General features: G+C 43.7%; 1 protein-coding gene across 1 annotated transcript in view; it reads right to left on the bottom strand.

The window, feature by feature from the left end:
• Nucleotides 1-10182, bottom strand: part of ANKRD6 (ankyrin repeat domain 6) — a 113331-nt gene extending 103149 nt beyond the window's left edge. Inside the window, exon 1 of the mRNA XM_060237120.1 lies at nt 9976-10182. The gene's annotated coding sequence lies outside the window, so the exon portion shown is untranslated. The remainder of the gene's footprint in view (nt 1-9975) is intronic.
• Between the last annotated feature and the right edge of the window lie 7126 nt (nt 10183-17308).

Genomic DNA, 17308 nt, shown 5'->3' with positions numbered 1-17308 from the left:
CCCAATGTGCCAAGTTATATAATTTTAATGACTGTGTAAACACAACTTTAAAATCTCTATTCTGTTTATCTGTTTTCTGGACCGTACACATTTACCAGACTTGCCTCATAAGTGCCAACACCACAGCAGTTCATCCTATACCATACAAACTGAATTCCATCTACATTATTGATGATTTTAGTAAGTTTACACACTGCAGGCTAGAACTTGAAGTTCTGAGTGTTTGAATAACTAAAAATAAATAGGATGCGGCCACTATGCACGGCTAACCTCTTCTACCATAAAAGCTGTTCCTGCTGCCTACCCAATATCACATTTTGCCATTGTCATACAAACAATATCAGAACAGAAGCTGTATATTAACAACCATGTATTGCAAGTGGGCATGCTTGGGACAGAAAACTGATGCTGCATAAGGCTGCCATGAAGAGTAAGAAAATCCCCAGCTCAGCTTTAGCCATGAAACCACAAGGCAAGCAACAACTTTCTTGGCCTCAGCTCCCAATTGGTGTCAAGGAAATAATAATGGGCTAAATCACAGGGCTGTTGTGAGGATTACCTGGAGTTGCCAGGTCTGTGTTGGAAAATACCTGGAGACTTTGAGGGTGGATCCAGGAGAGGGCAGTGTTTGGGGAGGGGAGGGGCCTCAGCATGGTACAATGCTACAGAGCCTCCAAGCAGCCATTTTCTCCAGGGGAGCTGATCTCTGCCAGCTGGAGATCAGTTGCAAAAGTGGGAGATCTGCAGGCCCCACCTGGAGGTTGTGAAAGACCAAAAGAACTGTGAAAAATTAACGAATAAATATTAAAGGTAAGTTTATAAATATAAACTGATTATTCAAAAACACATTTCACAAAGTACATATCACTTCACAATATACAAGTCACAAATTCAAAAGTCCAATGTGCGAAGAATAAAGTTCCAAAGTTATTTCCCGTTCATCATGTCAATTTCCGACTTAAAGCGCTTGTAGACCATTTGCCCACCTCCGCAGGTAAATTAAAGTGCCAATGCCAATGCCAAAAGCATTCCACGTGCAGTCAATTCTGATTTTTCAAGAATATTTTTAAAGATGCCTTGGACTTAACTTGTTTTTTTATGAGATGACTTTATGAATAAATTGTATGTGAAATGAAACTATATTATATAGTTGGGGGATGATTGGGATTCCCAGCCGTTGTTATATTAATTGGGTGTCATTTTAAATCACTAGCAGCTATGTTCAATTGTGGCAATATAGGTTAGAATGTGCAGGAGAATTCTTTGAGAGTTTTCTCCAAGGCTAGTGCTGGAGGCTATTGGTTACCCACTTTCATAAAAAGCTTGCAGAAATGGTGAAGCTTTCAGCTTGGTATCTTTAAAAATGAAAGAAATATTCTTGAAAAATCAGAATTGACTGAATAATGGAAATAATGGAGTGCCCTGCAGACATTTCTCTCCCCCTTCCTTTTCTGATGACCCTGAAGCAGGGGGAGGGCCTCCAAACTGGAGGATCCCCTGCCCCCACTTGGGGATTGCCAACCCTACTCTCCCCAGGCTCCACTTTCCAAATATCCTGGAATTTCCCAACCTGGAGTTGGCAGCTCTATCTCTTTTCCACTCAGCAGTCAACCTATCTTTATCTACCCTTCTGTCTTAAGCTCCCCACTCAGCAGCCTGTACCTGTGCAAACTGTGGCCCAGCTGTTTGGTGCTGGCCACTTGGCCAAGTCAACATGGATGGTAGGAACTCTCAAGGACTTACGGGGTGGCACCTCACTTACCCCTGTATCCTAGGGTTGCCAAATCCCCTGTGGCTGCTGGACCATAGAGTTTCCTCCAAAATTGCTAGAGCATCCCCACATGAAACCATAAGAGTTTCTGTTAATTCCTAGAGTATCCCAGCATGATGTGCCTAGTGCAATACGTCACTTCTGGGCGCTGCACACACTGTGCGGCGATGGGAGTCTTTGGGGGCGGGGATCCTCTGCAACTTCCTCACTGCCAGCAGGTTGGGGCCTGCCAAAGTGGGGGATCCCCCATTCCCAGCGAGAACTTGACAGCCCTACTGTATCCTGTATTAGGTTGGCCTTTGCAGATTGTTGATTAATGATCGCTGAATAAATGGATCTGCCAAAATGATTTTGCCTCAGGGATCTTCGCTATCATGTAAACTGACAGAATAGCGCCAGGAACACCACTGTTACTGTCAAGGTATGTTAAATGTACATTAGAATGGTTTTTAGATAATGTTGATTTTAAAGTTTTGTATAGCTACTGTATTGTATAATTTTATGGATGTTGTTAGCCGCCCTGAGCCTGCTTAGGCGGGGAGGGCGGGATATAAATAAAATTTTATTATTATTATTATTATCCCCCTCCACACATAATTTCCTTTTTCCCTCCTGCAAGCAAACACCATATCATCTCCTCTTTCCCTGCCTCATTCTCTCCTTCCCAGCCATTCACAAACCTTTTACCTGCCTCCCATTTTCAGCTACATTTACTATTTATTTATTTCATTTATTTCCCCCCCAGCTTTCTCCCAGACAACAGTGCAGACCAAAGCAGCTTACATTATTCTCCTCCCCTCCTTTTTACCCACAGTACCCTGTGAGGTACGTTAGGCTGAAAGTATGTAACTAATCAAAAATCACCCAGTTAGCTTCCACAACAACATAGGGTTTCAAAATGGGTCTCCTAGAGTGACATCATCAAGCAGGCCAGGGGACAAGGTACGCAAGCCCTGGCCTCGCTCAGGCATCTTGCATTGATGCTTGTGTGCCACGCTCCTCACGAGGAGCACAGTATGCAAACCTCGGGCCCAGTTCATCAGGGGAGAGAGGGGGCGCCCAGCAGCACCCCCAGGCAGCTGCCTACCCTGCCTACTCCCACACGCTGGCTCTGCATATATGATTGGATCCAGAGCACCAGTGAGGGCCCTCATGGATTCCAAGAACCCACTGACATCCCTTATGATAACTGGGTTAAAATGATCTACAAGTGGACCAGATGATGTACTGGACATTTCTACCTTCCCAACTATAAAATCAGGACATATTTTTAAAATCAAATTAGCAAAAATACTCCAAACAAGGGTCACACCTAATCAGTTCCTAATAATTTAAAGACTCACACTTAGGAGCCAACAAGGGCCCAAAGTTTTGTGGTGCATAAGCAGAATATGGAAGTGATAAAGGGAGGAACTATATATTAACAATGAAGATTGATTTTTTACAACAGACCAGCAGCACAGGTCTCCAGGTAGACAAAAGAGAAACCTGGCTGAGGCACAGTAATATAGAGAGTAGTTTCAGTTTTCTTTAATACTTTCCAGCATAAACAGGCTTTCACCAGTAAAACACTAGGTTGCACCCTAACACATGCACAGAGGATGCCACCCATAGCAGCCTGCCCTTTCCCAAGAGTCAGACTGAAAGGTCTGCTCATTGCCAGAGACACACCTGACAATTGGGTCCTCTGTTCTCTGCAAGAAGTAGAGCCGATCTACTCTGCCACACTACGGAGAAGCAGAGCTACCCTTTACCTTGCTTGCTCTTTTCATGATCCAGACCTGAGCTCCCTCACTGCTCTCTCCCTGAGGCAAAACTCCACTGCTGAGTTTCCCTCCAGCCTTCACAAAGATGACTGAATGTCATCACACTCCCACAGACTCAAGTGAGTGGCTATTCCCCCCTTCAGGGGCAGGACAGCCTTCTGTTCACCACATGCCTTCTCTATCCCTAGGACCTAACATAAGGAACAGACAATCAAATCTGGCAACAGTTCACACCTTTAATTTGTGAAAAGGAAAAGACCCACAGAAGATAAGGAAAAGACTCACAGAAGATGATAGCCAACCCCGCCCTGCCCCCGCCCCCCATATACACCTCTGGAGAAGGGTTGATGAACAACCACATAATCAGATGGAGTTAAACCCCATCAGTTTCTTCTGATCATGTCTTGGTCACTCAGGACACATCTATTTTATCCTCCACAACCCAAAAAGGAGTGCAGTTTTGTTCCTCACTAAGTTGATACTGCACAATATTAATGAAGAAGAAGAGGAAATAAGGACCCCTGCGCCAGCATCTCTCAGGAAGGGATTCAGGTTAGATAAGCAGTGTGCCCTGTTGCATTATTTGTGGTAGCAAGACTCCTGTTCTTATGACAGGCTGTTCAAAGAGAAAGGCACTTTAACAAAACAAAGAGGGAAAACCAAACCATGTCTGTCGATGGCTAAGCATTACAAAAAAAAAACCCACCCTCAAATGAAGAGATACATTGAACAAATCTTTTGATGGGAATCATTAACTCAACACTTACAAGGAGAACAAGAAATATTTTTAAGAATTATATAGATAACAACTATAAGCACTTCTGGCAGATTCTGGCACCAGGATGTGCCTTCTTTTTCAAGTTATAACTCATCCTATTTTGCATCTTGAATAGATGCCAAGCATTCAAAAGAGACAAAACTAATTTCAATCTACTGAGAATTTCTCTGGTAAGAAAAGCGGAGGTCTGACATACAAATTAGCTCAATAGATTATATAATGTCATTCCTATTATGTTTCCCTGACAGGAAAGCAACAAGAGTGTTCAGCTTCCCCCAGTTCTCCGTAATGGCATTTTGTACTTCTATAGAATAAATCTTCATGTAGATTGTAAAGTACATCTTGTACAAGCATATCTGCATTAGCTGAGACAGGTGGGTTTTTTTTTAAATCAACCTCCAAGTACAGTCTGGAGCCAAAAGCTCCATCAGTCTAATAGACTTGAGACTTTAAAAAAAAAAAAAATCCAGGTGACTTTTCTGTATTTGTATGTAAATGCTGATTGTGCTGTATCCATATTCAATACAGAATTTAAATTGCCAGAGGCAAATTGAAACAACAGTCTGCACGATTATCACTCTTAATAGGCACTGTAAAGGCATTTTGGAATTTTCAGTCACTAGCAGCTTTGATAGTTGATAGTTCTTTAATAATTAGACTGCTTAAGGCAGTCAGTGAAGAAAATGGAGATTTTTGGAATTTCCAGGAAGTAACTAGTCACCAGGTATGCAAAATCAGTACATTCACTCAGTCAATTGTGATATTTAATATTCTCTCCTACATGCTACCTCAGGCAATACTAATTACTATACTTTGTAATCATGTGAAACTTTCAACAATGTTTCATTATGTATACACTTATTAAAACAGATAGTGTCTGTTAGTATTTTAATACAGTCAGGGGGTCACACTTTGGAAATGTGTTACTGAAAAGATATCACTCTAATCAGCATTAGCTGCTAATGCTAAGCTATTTTCTGTCTGCCAGACCTTCTAATTCCCATTCAATTGTCCCTTATGTTTTTTCATACCAATCAAGGGCCTTTATTTATCTTCAAGGAGTACTGTAACTCGTTGACTTGATTATCTTCAAGGAGTACTGTAACTCGCTGATACTACCCAATGACTTTTTGTTCAATTATACTCCAAAACTTCTACATCTGATTTTCAACAGACATCCTTGATAATATTTATTTGCAGGGCTTTTTTGGTAGAAAAAGCCCAGCAGGAACTCATTTGCATATTAGACCATGCCCCTTGATGTCACCATTGTTTAACTTAGGGTTTTTGTGTAGAAAAAGCCCAGCAGGAATTCATTAGCATATCAGGCCACACCCCCTGGCACCAAGCCAGCCAGTACTGCATTCCTGCTAAAAAAAAAGGCGTTTCTTTGTATGTTTGCATTGCTCCATGATGATATTTGTTTGTAAGTCTGATAATATTTGTTTGACAATATTTGTTTGGACATTTGCTTTGCTCCAGAATGTAATTAAATATAATGCACTTTTGTCTGTTATGAATATATATGATCAACTGTTTAAATGGTTTCTGTGGCAGTGACAGATAATTTACTTTCATCTATTTCTTTGGAGTACATCTGAATTTAGTTTAATCTAAATATTACTGCATAGATGTAGCCCATGCTGAAATACCTTGCCCATCCTTGCAATACTGGAACTGTACAACTGCTATTTTTAAATGGACTGACTGACATTTAAAAGCAAGGACAGTGATATGAGGCTAATAAACTTACAGTGGCAAGTTATTTGAAAAGTTATCAGTAAGACTAGTAAATGAATTGTGCTTCTTGGGAACTGATTGTCATCCATACAAAACAAAGGGAAACATAATCTCAAGAAGACCTTATTGGAGTCGGAAGGTTCGTAATCTCCTACAGGTAGATGAAGTGATGTGCTCAGGATTGTGGATCTTTCCCACTCTCCTTTTCACCCAGCAATCCCTTTGATCCTGGGGAAGGTTGATTTCCAGGGTCATGTGACCTGCATGGGGTAATAAGCATGAGACAGTAGTAGGGTTGCCAGCCTCCAGGTAGAGCCTGGAGATCTCCCACTTTTACAACTGGAGAAAATGGCTGCTTTTAAGAGTGGGCTGTATGGCATTGTACCCTGCTAAGGCCCCTCCCCTACCTGAACCTTGCCCTCCCCCAGATTCCCCCCCCCCCAAAGTCTCCAGGTATTTTCCAGCACAGACCAGGCAACCCTACTCAGTTGGCAGCACTAGAAGAGGAAAGGTGACAAAATCAGTCCTTCCTCTCTCTTCCATTAACACAGCTCCCTTAATGCAAGAAGAATAGGTTCGCCTCCCTCTTTAGTCCACAAACTCAAAAGGCTGTTACTCCATGCAGATGCTGTGACCTGGAAATCAGCTTTGCCAAGTTTAGAATTGACTGCTGAGGCAGAGGACTTAGGCTGCCAACTCTGGCTTAGAAAATTCCTGGAGATTATGGAGCACTGTCCAGAGAGGATGGAATCTGGGAAGAGAGTGAGCTCAGCAGGGACGTGATTCCAAAAAGTCCTCTCTCTGATGTCACCACTTGCTCCAGGGCCATTGGTTGCTGCAGTTTGGAGATGAGCTGTAATTCTAGGAGACCTCCAAGCCCCAATTAAAGGGTTAGCATCCCTAATGGGACTGCAGGAAAGATCTGAACCAACCCACACCCCTGCTGACCAATCACTAGATATAATGTTTGGTATTCACCTTTGCAATTTCCCAGGCAATTCCAGTAAACTACACAAAGCAGACCTTCTGTTTTTGCACTGAGATTTGGTTTAAAACATTAGACTACCTTCACCCTCTATTGCTTACAAAAACTGTATTTTTGCACTCCAGTTCCCTCTATGAAGTTTAGCGATATCTCAAATGCATGCAGTATGTATGAATAAAAATAATTTAACATGCAAACAAGAAATATGCTTAAATCTGTTAAGCTAACCAAAGACTGTTTGCCAATAAGGAACATTTCATCTACAAGACAAGCCCAGTGGGGGAGGGGGGAAATTACACACTGGTTGTCATCTCCATGTCACAGCTAAACAACTTCTACAAATTATTTCAGAAGATCCTTCTTCTCAGAGGTCAGATGGAGGGAGTAAGTGAGGTCTTGTTTTCAGACAGCCTCCCCCCAGGCCAAAGCAACTGTTCAACAGCAACAATGAACCACCCAAAGAATGCCCTGACCTGGGTAGCCCAGGCACGCCTGATCTTGTCAGATCTCAGAAGTCAAGCACCGCTGACCTTGGCAAGTTTTTGGATGGGAGAGCTCCTCGGAATACCAGGGCCAGGACATGGAGGCAAGCAGCAAGCCACCTCTCTGAACGTCCTTGCCTTCCAGCCCCATTAGGGGTCACCAGAAGTCAGCCATGACTTACAGGCATACACACACAATTAAAAACAGCCAGCCAAAGAAGATACAAACACATAGATTGGACCTTGAGACAAACCCCTGGTTCCAACTCAAACTCAGTTCCCATGTCCACTCAGATGGCACTATCAAAGGACCCAGCAACATCCACGTACCAGCATTCAGTTGCACATCCCCTAATGTGTTGCATGCTGTCACAAACCAGCAATGCCCTTCTGCCATGTAGATTAACCATACACAACAATCCTACACGAACATGGGGAAGTGTCCGTCATTAAAGACAGAGACACTCAAAATCAGCGGGGAGGGGGCATTTTAACTTTTCTGGACCCCTGGCAAAAGACTTTGAAGTGGCAGTACTTCAAAATAAGAGTTTCAGAAGGAGAGTCCAGCCAGAAGCTAAGGAGCTGTGCAGGAACTGGGGGTGGGGTGGGTGTGTAAAATGGCATCAAGCTACAATCAATGTATAGTGACCCCAGCAAGGGCTTCCCAGGAAAGCGAGGTGGTTTTGCCAGTGCTTTCCTCTGTAGAATCTTCCTTGGTGGTTGAATTCCCTACCGAACTACAACTGCAACTGCAAAAAAAGAGTTATTTCTCCTCACAGATCTACATACACCATTCAGACTAAATTTACTTTGACAACGGATCTTGTTTTAATCTGTGCTCTGCAACCTGATGTACTGGCTAGAATACTGGACTAGGATCTGGGGAGCCAGGTTCAAATCTCCCCTCAACCCCCAAAGCTCACTGGGGTCCAAACAGGGCCGTAGCCAGGATTTTATAAGCCAGGGGGGCATTTTAAAAAGTCAGTGGGCACCCTTTCCCATCCACTGAGGGGCTTGCCATTTCTCAGAAGCTTTCTGGGGTAGGGGCAAAAGCTGGAGGCTCTGAATCTGGCCAAATTGAGGCAGCCAACCCAAAAACTTTGGAGTGAAGAAGGGACTGCAGCTTGCTTCCTAGCAGGGGTTTCCTTCCACCTCCCTCTCCCCCACCCTGGCACTTTGCAGCCAGGAGCGCCCTCCATTCCCTCCCCCTCCAAGCCCATTCCACATGGCTTCCTCTGCCTCTACCTGTTGCTTTCCCTGAGGCAGTACACTGTGCCCTGCTCAGCTCTCCTGGCTCTGGCTGCTGTTGATGCTTCACTGGCTCAGCCATGGCAAAGAAAATGAAAAAAACAGACTGTGCGCCAGAGGCCTCCTGGAAGTCAGGGGGCAGTGCCCCCACAGGTCTAGGGCCAAATGACACAATACTACATCCCCAAGTCCACCACGGGGATGCAATGCCATTTAAAAATGTTTTTACTTTTTAAATTATCATGGGGACATGATCCCTCCAAGGACCATGGTGTGTGGGGATGGGTTAGGGGTTCCTGTCTCCCCCCCCCCTACTGTATTAAGAGCCTTGTCCTTTTCCAGTTCATTCTACACAGGACACTGACTATCCATTCATGGGGAAAGAGTTGGTGGTTGGGTTTGCCATTATGAGTTTGGATCACTCTTGGAAGGGACTCACATCCCCTTCCCTCCACAGTCAAATGTAAAAGGAGCTAACTTGTTCCTCCCTGGTGAGGCAGATGCACTCTGTCCATGCTCAGAGCCTCTCTTATACTTATTGCCACCTCATGCGAACCTGGGCTAAACCTTGGCCTTTTATAAACAGCAACCACTTGCGTGACCAGGTGTCCTCTTTTTCTTAGATAACAGCCCCCTCTCCCCATAAAAACGGCTAGATTCCTAAGCAGTCACAGAAGAACCTGTTGTGGAAGGAAACTCTGCTAAAACTCATTAAAGACGATGAGCCATAAGAAGGGCCTTGAAAAACTCCCCAACAACAATTAGCACCCAGAAAGTGGACACCATAGGCGATATGGTAAATTATATTTCTGTGGAAAGTAATTGTGTACAATTTTACATTTACCTATGTAAACTGAGATGCACAACTTTCTTTTCTCCTAGGTTTTTGATCCTCGGTAGATGGCCATTGTAGGCGGGGTCCTGGCTCGGATTATAGTATTGGAAAATGTGATGGGCTGTGTGAAAAAGAAGCACTGTTGCAGCCCCCCCCCCCCCGTATGAAACTGCGATTTTTAAAAGGACCGCTCCTCGCCCTTCGCCCTTGTTTACAATCTGTGGACAAGTGCAGGGGGCTGTAGTTAGGAGAGCTTCTTCCTCAGGCTCTCACATGCTCGACTTTCTCGGCGCCTCTCTGAGAACTGTAAAAGACTGCAGCTACAACAACAACAAAATATATTTATATATATTTTAAAGCGAAGTCCTACCTTTCTCTCTCTCAGAGCGTCCTACTACACGCATCCCATCTCAGAACACGAACCCACACGAGCGCAGGGGTGAGGCCAGAGAGAAGATCGGGGCTAGTGGGGGAAGCTGTATCACTTGAGCTGCCCCCGTAGGAGCGCTCAGTTTGGTCCTTGCTCCACCCTCGGTAAGAGGTTTGTAAAGTTACAGCCGATTCTTGATCCTATTCTCTCCGCAGGTTACTTTGCTGGGGGAGGGGGAGGGTTGCAAGAGCGGCGTTGTGACCCGCTGCGGCAGTACCATCTAGCGACCCTATCTGGAAATACAGAAAAGTAGCACAGAGGTGTCGATCAGATACTAAAATCAAGAAATTGGGGGTGTTACTGGGGAGAGGTGACCTCTAGCGGCGGCAGTGGGGACGAACAAAGGGAAGCAAGACGCGCTGAGAAAGCCAGGCAACCTCCACTACCAGTGGTGACCAAACTGTTGCTCAGGAGCCACACGTGGCTCTTTCGCACATATTGTGTGGCCCTCGATGTGGCAGGCTTGAAGAAGGCATTTGCCCCTTTAAATGGATTGAAAGCTTTCTTTCAACCTCTCCCTTCCTATCTATTCGCCTTCCTTCCAACCAACATTAGACGTTCATGTCTTGTGTCTCTCAAACATCGGACATTTACTCTATCTGGCTCTTACATTAAGCAAGTTTGGCCACCCCTGTCCAGTACCATCTGAAGAAGTGTGCATGAACAAGAAGCTTATACCAAGAATTAAACATTGTTGGTCTTAAAGGTGCTATTGGACTCAAATCTCATGGTTGTGTTTTTTATGTGTCATGAGGCCGGCGTCTGCCCATCAGTCTCAGATTTTGATATATTTATTTCCTTCAGTATGTTTTCCCCTATATGTATGGACTGGTAACTTCCATTGCAATGTATCTAAAGAAGTGTGCATGCACACAAAAGCTTATACCTTGAATAAAATTTTAAATGGGTTTTAATGGTGCTGCTGGATTCAAAATTTGTTCAGACCTGAGAGACTCTCCTAACCTCTCCAGCCTGTCTCTCTTTCTTTCCACACCTTCTTTTCACACTCCCCCCCCCTGGATTTTTCTCCACTTTCTCTCTCCCCCCCCTTTCCTCTTAATGCATCCCTCTCTGAAAAGGACACTGATTATCTTCTCCTGCTATCTGTTTCTTGTGGAGGGAGCTCACCTGGTCAGTCTTGCCCAGAGAAAAACTAGGAAGGCCATGGTACAAAAACAAAAGCACTTAAAAAGCATCATGAAAAAGCATTAAAACAGCACCTCAGGCACAATTGACTCTCTTGGCCAGTTTGGTCATTGGAGGTTACAATGGCATGCCATGCTCTTCTATTAGACCTCACCTCAGATGGACTCACTGACCAGCAGAGTGAATCTTCAAGGGAGTAATATACAATCAGAGGAAATTTGGTTTCCTGATTTCTTTGAAAAATTGATGAGTGAGCCAAGCCAGAACAAAAGGAGAAGATAAAAACATAAGAGAAGCCATGCTGGATCAGGCCATCCATACCTCGTGGCTAACAGTCACTGAAGGACTTCTGCTCCATATGTTTATCCAATCCCCTCTTAAAGCTGTCTATGCTTGTAGCCACTGCCACCTCCTGTGGTAGTGAATTCCATAAAACTTTACTCAGAAAGATTAGTTAAGAAACTAGAAGGTTAAATGAATCCAAATCAAAGGACCCAGTATTTAAATGTATATAGAATATAAGTATACATCAATTACACACAAATACATTTATTGCAAAATGTTTTTTTTTTAATTGCAGGCCCTAATATAGCCTCAATTTAAAATCATAGATTAAAATCATACAGTATACTCTCAAAGGCCTTATGTGTTTACAGCTATACATTACTATGCTACATTGTTTCTATACTGCACTTTCAGTTGATTTATTTGGACTAGATTAGGAAGGTACCAACTGAATGGGTACCTGACTTGGTCAGAAGGTGATTTCAAACAAGCCTTCTGAGCATCTCTCTGCCTGAAGTCATGGATATTGATTAAAACACAATTCCAACTTGGCCCTATATTGATTAATTATTGTAATATTTGTGCAATGTCTGGAGCCATTGTGTAATTATTTTCTTGGCCACTGAGGAAGGGCATAAGGTTGAAACACATTTGGTCAGGATCATAGAAGGTCTTTGTTTGAAGACAAGGCCTCCAGGACTTTGAGCTTAGCCACAGTTATGGTCAAAGCCAGGACCATCCTGCAAGTGTCCCTGGCATGGCTTCAGGGCCTAATGATCTCCTGCATATGGACAGATCTGTGGGCCCACTGCCATACCAGACTACTTCAGTGATTTCTCCAGCCTTATCAACTAAAGCTATTGCAAAAAGCAACAAAACCCTGAGCCTAATGCTGTCTCTGAGACAGAGCATGTTCTTGTGGACTGACTCCAACAAACTGAGACATGGTCAATCCTATCGCCACCCTTGGCCTAGAGCACATCTTCCAACTCTTTACAAATCTCTCAGGTTGGGGATTGTTGTTGCTCAGCCATCCTGCCCAAGGACATTGAAGGAAAAGACAATGCACTTCAATGTTTTTAAATTCAAAGCCATCAGAAGAGTGTTCACCTACTAGAGTTTCCAGGTCTAATTCAGAAAATACCTGGGGATTTTGAGGGTAGAGCCAGGAGACTTTCCCATTTCCTTAAATAAATAAATAAAAATACAGCAGTGCAGTCCCTCCGAATACAATCTTCATTCCCTTGTCTACCAGCAGCTGGCTGTGGCTGCACTTCCACTAAACGAAACACACACACACTCACAAAGCAGCCAAAATAAATGCAGTTTGCAAGCTCATGGGAGCTGCTGAATGTAACCATCTGCTGTATTTCCACCAACTTCTTCAGACTAACACAGAAAATGAAAGGATCTAGGTTGCTCTTTACTATGAAAATTACTTCTGAAAAGAAGGTAAAACAAATGGAGGGACTGGGCTCTCTTCCTTTCTCACAACTTCACAAACTCACGGGGAACATATACATGGCTCTGCCAGCTTTCCCCACCCCCATTCAACCTTGCTCCTATTGAGATTTAAAGGCCTTCCAAATTTTCAAGCTTCTTCTAAGTTTCCAAGCTTTTTCTAAGCTTTCTGAGGTGGAAATACACATGGTGGCTGTTGAGGCAGGACTTCCCCTGCAGACCAGCTGGCTGGCAGTGGGAAGGAGCCTGCAAAACCAGGGGATCCTTTGACTGAACCTGGGGACTGGCAAGCCTATCACCTACGTCCAGACAGATGTCAGGGGCCTGCATGTACTTATCAGGACATACAATATTTCAGCCAAGATCCACAATAACAATGAGAAGGGTTCCAGATCATCCACCATACAAACAGAGGCCCAGTTCATCCCTTCCTGGGTGGAGAAACATACAGTCCATCTCAGCAGAACACATCCAAGGTTCCCTGAACATCCAGGCAGACTGGCTAAGCAATAAAACTAGCATTGCCGGTCCCAAGGTCCCAGCAGGGGATCCCTCAGTTTTGCAGGCTCCTCCCAGCCACCAGCCAGCTGGCTGGAGGGGAAAAGCCCTGCAACCATGTGCCTTTAAACCTTGGCAGGCTTAGAAAACACTTGCAACTGTTTGTGCTTTGGAATGTGTATGTGCCTTCAAATCTCAGCAGCAGGAAAGCAGGGGGTGGGGCAAGCAGGCAGAGCCACCAGTGTTTGAAGCTGTGAGAAAGGCAAATAGCAGAATCACTCTGTTTTGTATTTGCTTCAAAAGTTGTTTCTATAGTAAAATGGATAGGAAAGAGTTAGCTATAACCTCATTATGGGATGGAGGAAAACTCCACCCCCTAGGCTGCTCTTCTTTTCTATTCCTGTCTGAAGAAGCTGGTTGAAACACAGCAGATTGTTACATCCAGCAACTCCAATGAGTAAATTGCCCCAGTGAGGTCACAAAAATGTGGGCTTGCAAACTCTGTTTATTTTGGCTGCTTTGTGAGTGTGTGTGCATGTCCCTTTAAAAACCCATGCTTGGAAATGCTTCTAAATCCTGATGAGGGGACTGGGAGGGGTGTGTGTGAGAAATTTCAATTTTATTTAGTGGAAGCGCAGCTGCCAGGGTAGACAAAAAAAGAGGATGAAAAAATGAAGACTGTATTCAGGGGAACAGCACTGCTATATTTTTATTCATTTATTTAGGGAACAGGAAAGTCACCTGGCTCCACTCCTGAAGTCCATCAGATATTTCCTGATGGGGACTTCAGGAGTGGAGCTAATGAAAACAAATGGTCCATTAAACAGGAGATCTTCCCACAAATTGAGGCCAGATCTGGGACTCGAGGTCAATCTGTTTGCCTCAGCATCCAACATCAACTATCAAAATTCTTCTCCAGATACTGTCACCTTTGGTCAGAACAAGCAAATATTCTAATCTCTCCGTGGCCCAAAGGTCTACTGTACTGGAGCCCCTCCCAATTATCCTGAAAGCTCTGTGGAAGATATGTCAGGAGGAGGCAGAAGTGATCTTTGTGGCTCCAGATTTAGCTTGTAGACCATGGTTTCCATTCTTAGTTGAGCTCTCAGTAAAAGCCCCTTGGAAGATTCCAGTTAGCTCAGATATGTTGCAGCAGGGTCCAGTTTGGCACCGGGATCCAGAGTGGCTCCATCTGACCATGTGGCTCTTAAAAGGAATGGGTTCCTGAATCTAGGCCACTCCTTAGAGGTCACCATGAGCATCATGGCCACCAGGAAGGCCTCCACAATTAGGAAAGCCTTCATGAGGTGGTGCCAATGCAAGCATGTCAATCCCATCAACCCTGGCCTGGGTCACTGGTTGGCCTTCCTAAAGAAGAAGAAGAAGAAGAAGAAGAAGAAGAAGAAGAAGAAGAAGAAGAAGAAGAAGAAGAAGAAGAAGAAGAAGAAGAAGAAGAAGAAGAAGAAGAAGAAGAAGAAGAAGAAGAAGAAGAAGAAGAAATTGGATTTATATCCCGCCCTCCACTCCAAAGAGTCTCAGAGCGGCTCACAATCTCCTTTACCTTCCTCCCCCACAACAGACACCCTGTGAGGTGGGTGGGGCTGGAGAGGGCTCTCACAGCAGCTGCCCTTTCAAGGACAACCTCTGCCAGAGCTATGGTTAACCCAAGGCCATTCCAGCAGGTGCAAGTGGAGGAGTGGGGAATCAAACCCGGTTCTCCCAGATAAGAGCCCTCACACAACCACTACACCAAACTGGCTCACCAAAAGGGCATCCATCAGAAGCTAAAAGCATCTGCCCTTCATTCCCAAGTAGCAACTACAGCCATAATGCTACCACAAACAGCAGGTGTCCCCTTACCCAGATTAGGGATGGGAATGAATAAGGAAAACGTGGTTTGTGTCAGTTCATGGTTTGTGGCTAGGCTTCCCAATCCCCAGGTCCCAGCGGGGGATCCCCCGGTTTTACAGGCTTCCCCCCTCCCCCAGCCAGCTGGCCCGCGGGGGAAGCCCCACCCCCACAGCCATTATGCACCTCCATGAACGATTCCCATAGGGAATGATGGGGAATTGATCTGCGGGTATTGGGGGCTCTGGGGGGACTGTTTTTTGAGGTAGAGGTGCCAAATTTTTAGTATAGCATCTAGTGCCTCTCCCCAAAATACCTCCCAAGTTTCAAAAGGATTGGACCAGGGGGTCCAATTCTATGAGCCCCAAAGAAGGTGCCCCTATCCTTCATTATTTTCTATGGAAGAAAGGCATAGGTGTGCTGTCCCTTTAAATATGGCCAGAACTCCCTTGGAGTTCAATTATGCTTGTCACACCCTTGCTCCTGGCTCCACACCCAAAGTCTCCTGGCTCCACCCCCAAAGTCCCCAGATATTTCTTGAATTGGACTTGGCAACCCTATTTGTGGCCAAATCATGAAATGAATCATGAACCAAACTGGGAGGTTGCTTCATGAACTAAACTGATTTTTGGCTTCACAAACCCTGTTAAAAAGGACTGCAGTCCGTTTAAATGAGGTTTGCAGAAAGCTTGAAAAATAACTGAGAGATGGGAGCAGCATGCTTCCCTCTGCTTAGCTGTTTTGGGCCATCTTGTGCAGTCCCTTGAGACTTGAAATAGACTGCATGAGACAATCTGAAAAACAGCAGAATGATGGGGAGGTGCTCCCTGCAACTCAGCTGTTTTTCAGGCTGTCTCATGCAGTTGCTTTCAAGTTTAAAGGGACTGTACAAAACAGTCCAAAACAGCTGAGTGGCAGAGAGTGCCACCCTGCCATTCAGCTGTTTTTCTTTTAAACAATTTTATTGATAACATATGGTAACAATTTCCATTAATAAAAATTGAGCCATTAACTGAGAATATGAGAAAAATTTTGAATGACCCAATTGAAAAAATAGAAATTGAGGCAGCAATCAACGTGATGAAAAATGATAAAGCTCCCGGGCCAGACGGTTATACAGCCAAGTATTTTAAAATGTTTAAAGATGAATTAATACCAAAATTACAGAAGCTGATGAATGCAATAAGAGTCAAAGGGAAGGTACCAAATACATGGAAAGAAGCTGTTATTTCTTTGATACCTAAAGAAGAAAGAGATGTTACAAATGTGAAAAATTACAGACCAATTTCACTTTTGAACAATGATTATAAAATATTTACAAGAATTCTGGCAGAACGTCTTAAGCAATATTTGATAAATTTTATAAAAGAGGACCAAGCCGGTTTTCTTCCCAAAAGACAAATAAGAGACAATATTAGAACTGTTGTAAATATTGTAGAATATTATGAAAGACATCCAGAAAAGGAAGTAGCGCTATTCTTTGCGGATGCAGAAAAAGCATTTGACAATTTAAATTGGGACTTTATGTTTGCAGTGATGGAAAAAATGGAGCTTGGAGAAAGTTTTATAAGAATGATAAAGGCAATATATTCTGAACAAAGTGCAAGGCTGTGCATCAACGCAGATCTTACAGATGAAATGAAAATTAGTAAAGGTACCAGACAAGGCTGCCCGCTTTCGCCATTGCTGTTTATAATGACTCTTGAAATTTTACTAATGCAGATTCAAGAAGAAAAAGATTTAGAAGGACTACAAATAAAAGGATTTACCTATAAATACAGAGCATTTGCAGATGATATAATGTTTATAAATGAAAATCCTTTACAAGTTACACCTTTGTTGTTAATGAGAATACAAGAGTTTGGGGAGTTGGCGGGACTTTATATAAACAAAGAAAAATCAAAAATCTTATGTAAGAATATGCAGAAAAATAGACAACAAGAACTACAAAGACTAACGGGTTGTGAAGTTACCTCTAAGGTAAAATACCTAGGGGTAGAGATAACAATGAAAAATATTGATTTGTTTAAGAACA

The sequence above is a fragment of the Heteronotia binoei genome, chromosome 1 (assembly GCF_032191835.1).
Source record: "Heteronotia binoei isolate CCM8104 ecotype False Entrance Well chromosome 1, APGP_CSIRO_Hbin_v1, whole genome shotgun sequence".
Classification (NCBI taxonomy): Eukaryota; Metazoa; Chordata; class Lepidosauria; order Squamata; family Gekkonidae; genus Heteronotia; species Heteronotia binoei.
The sequence above is the reverse complement of the archived record's forward strand: the minus strand, read 5'-3'. Positions and strand labels throughout refer to the sequence as shown.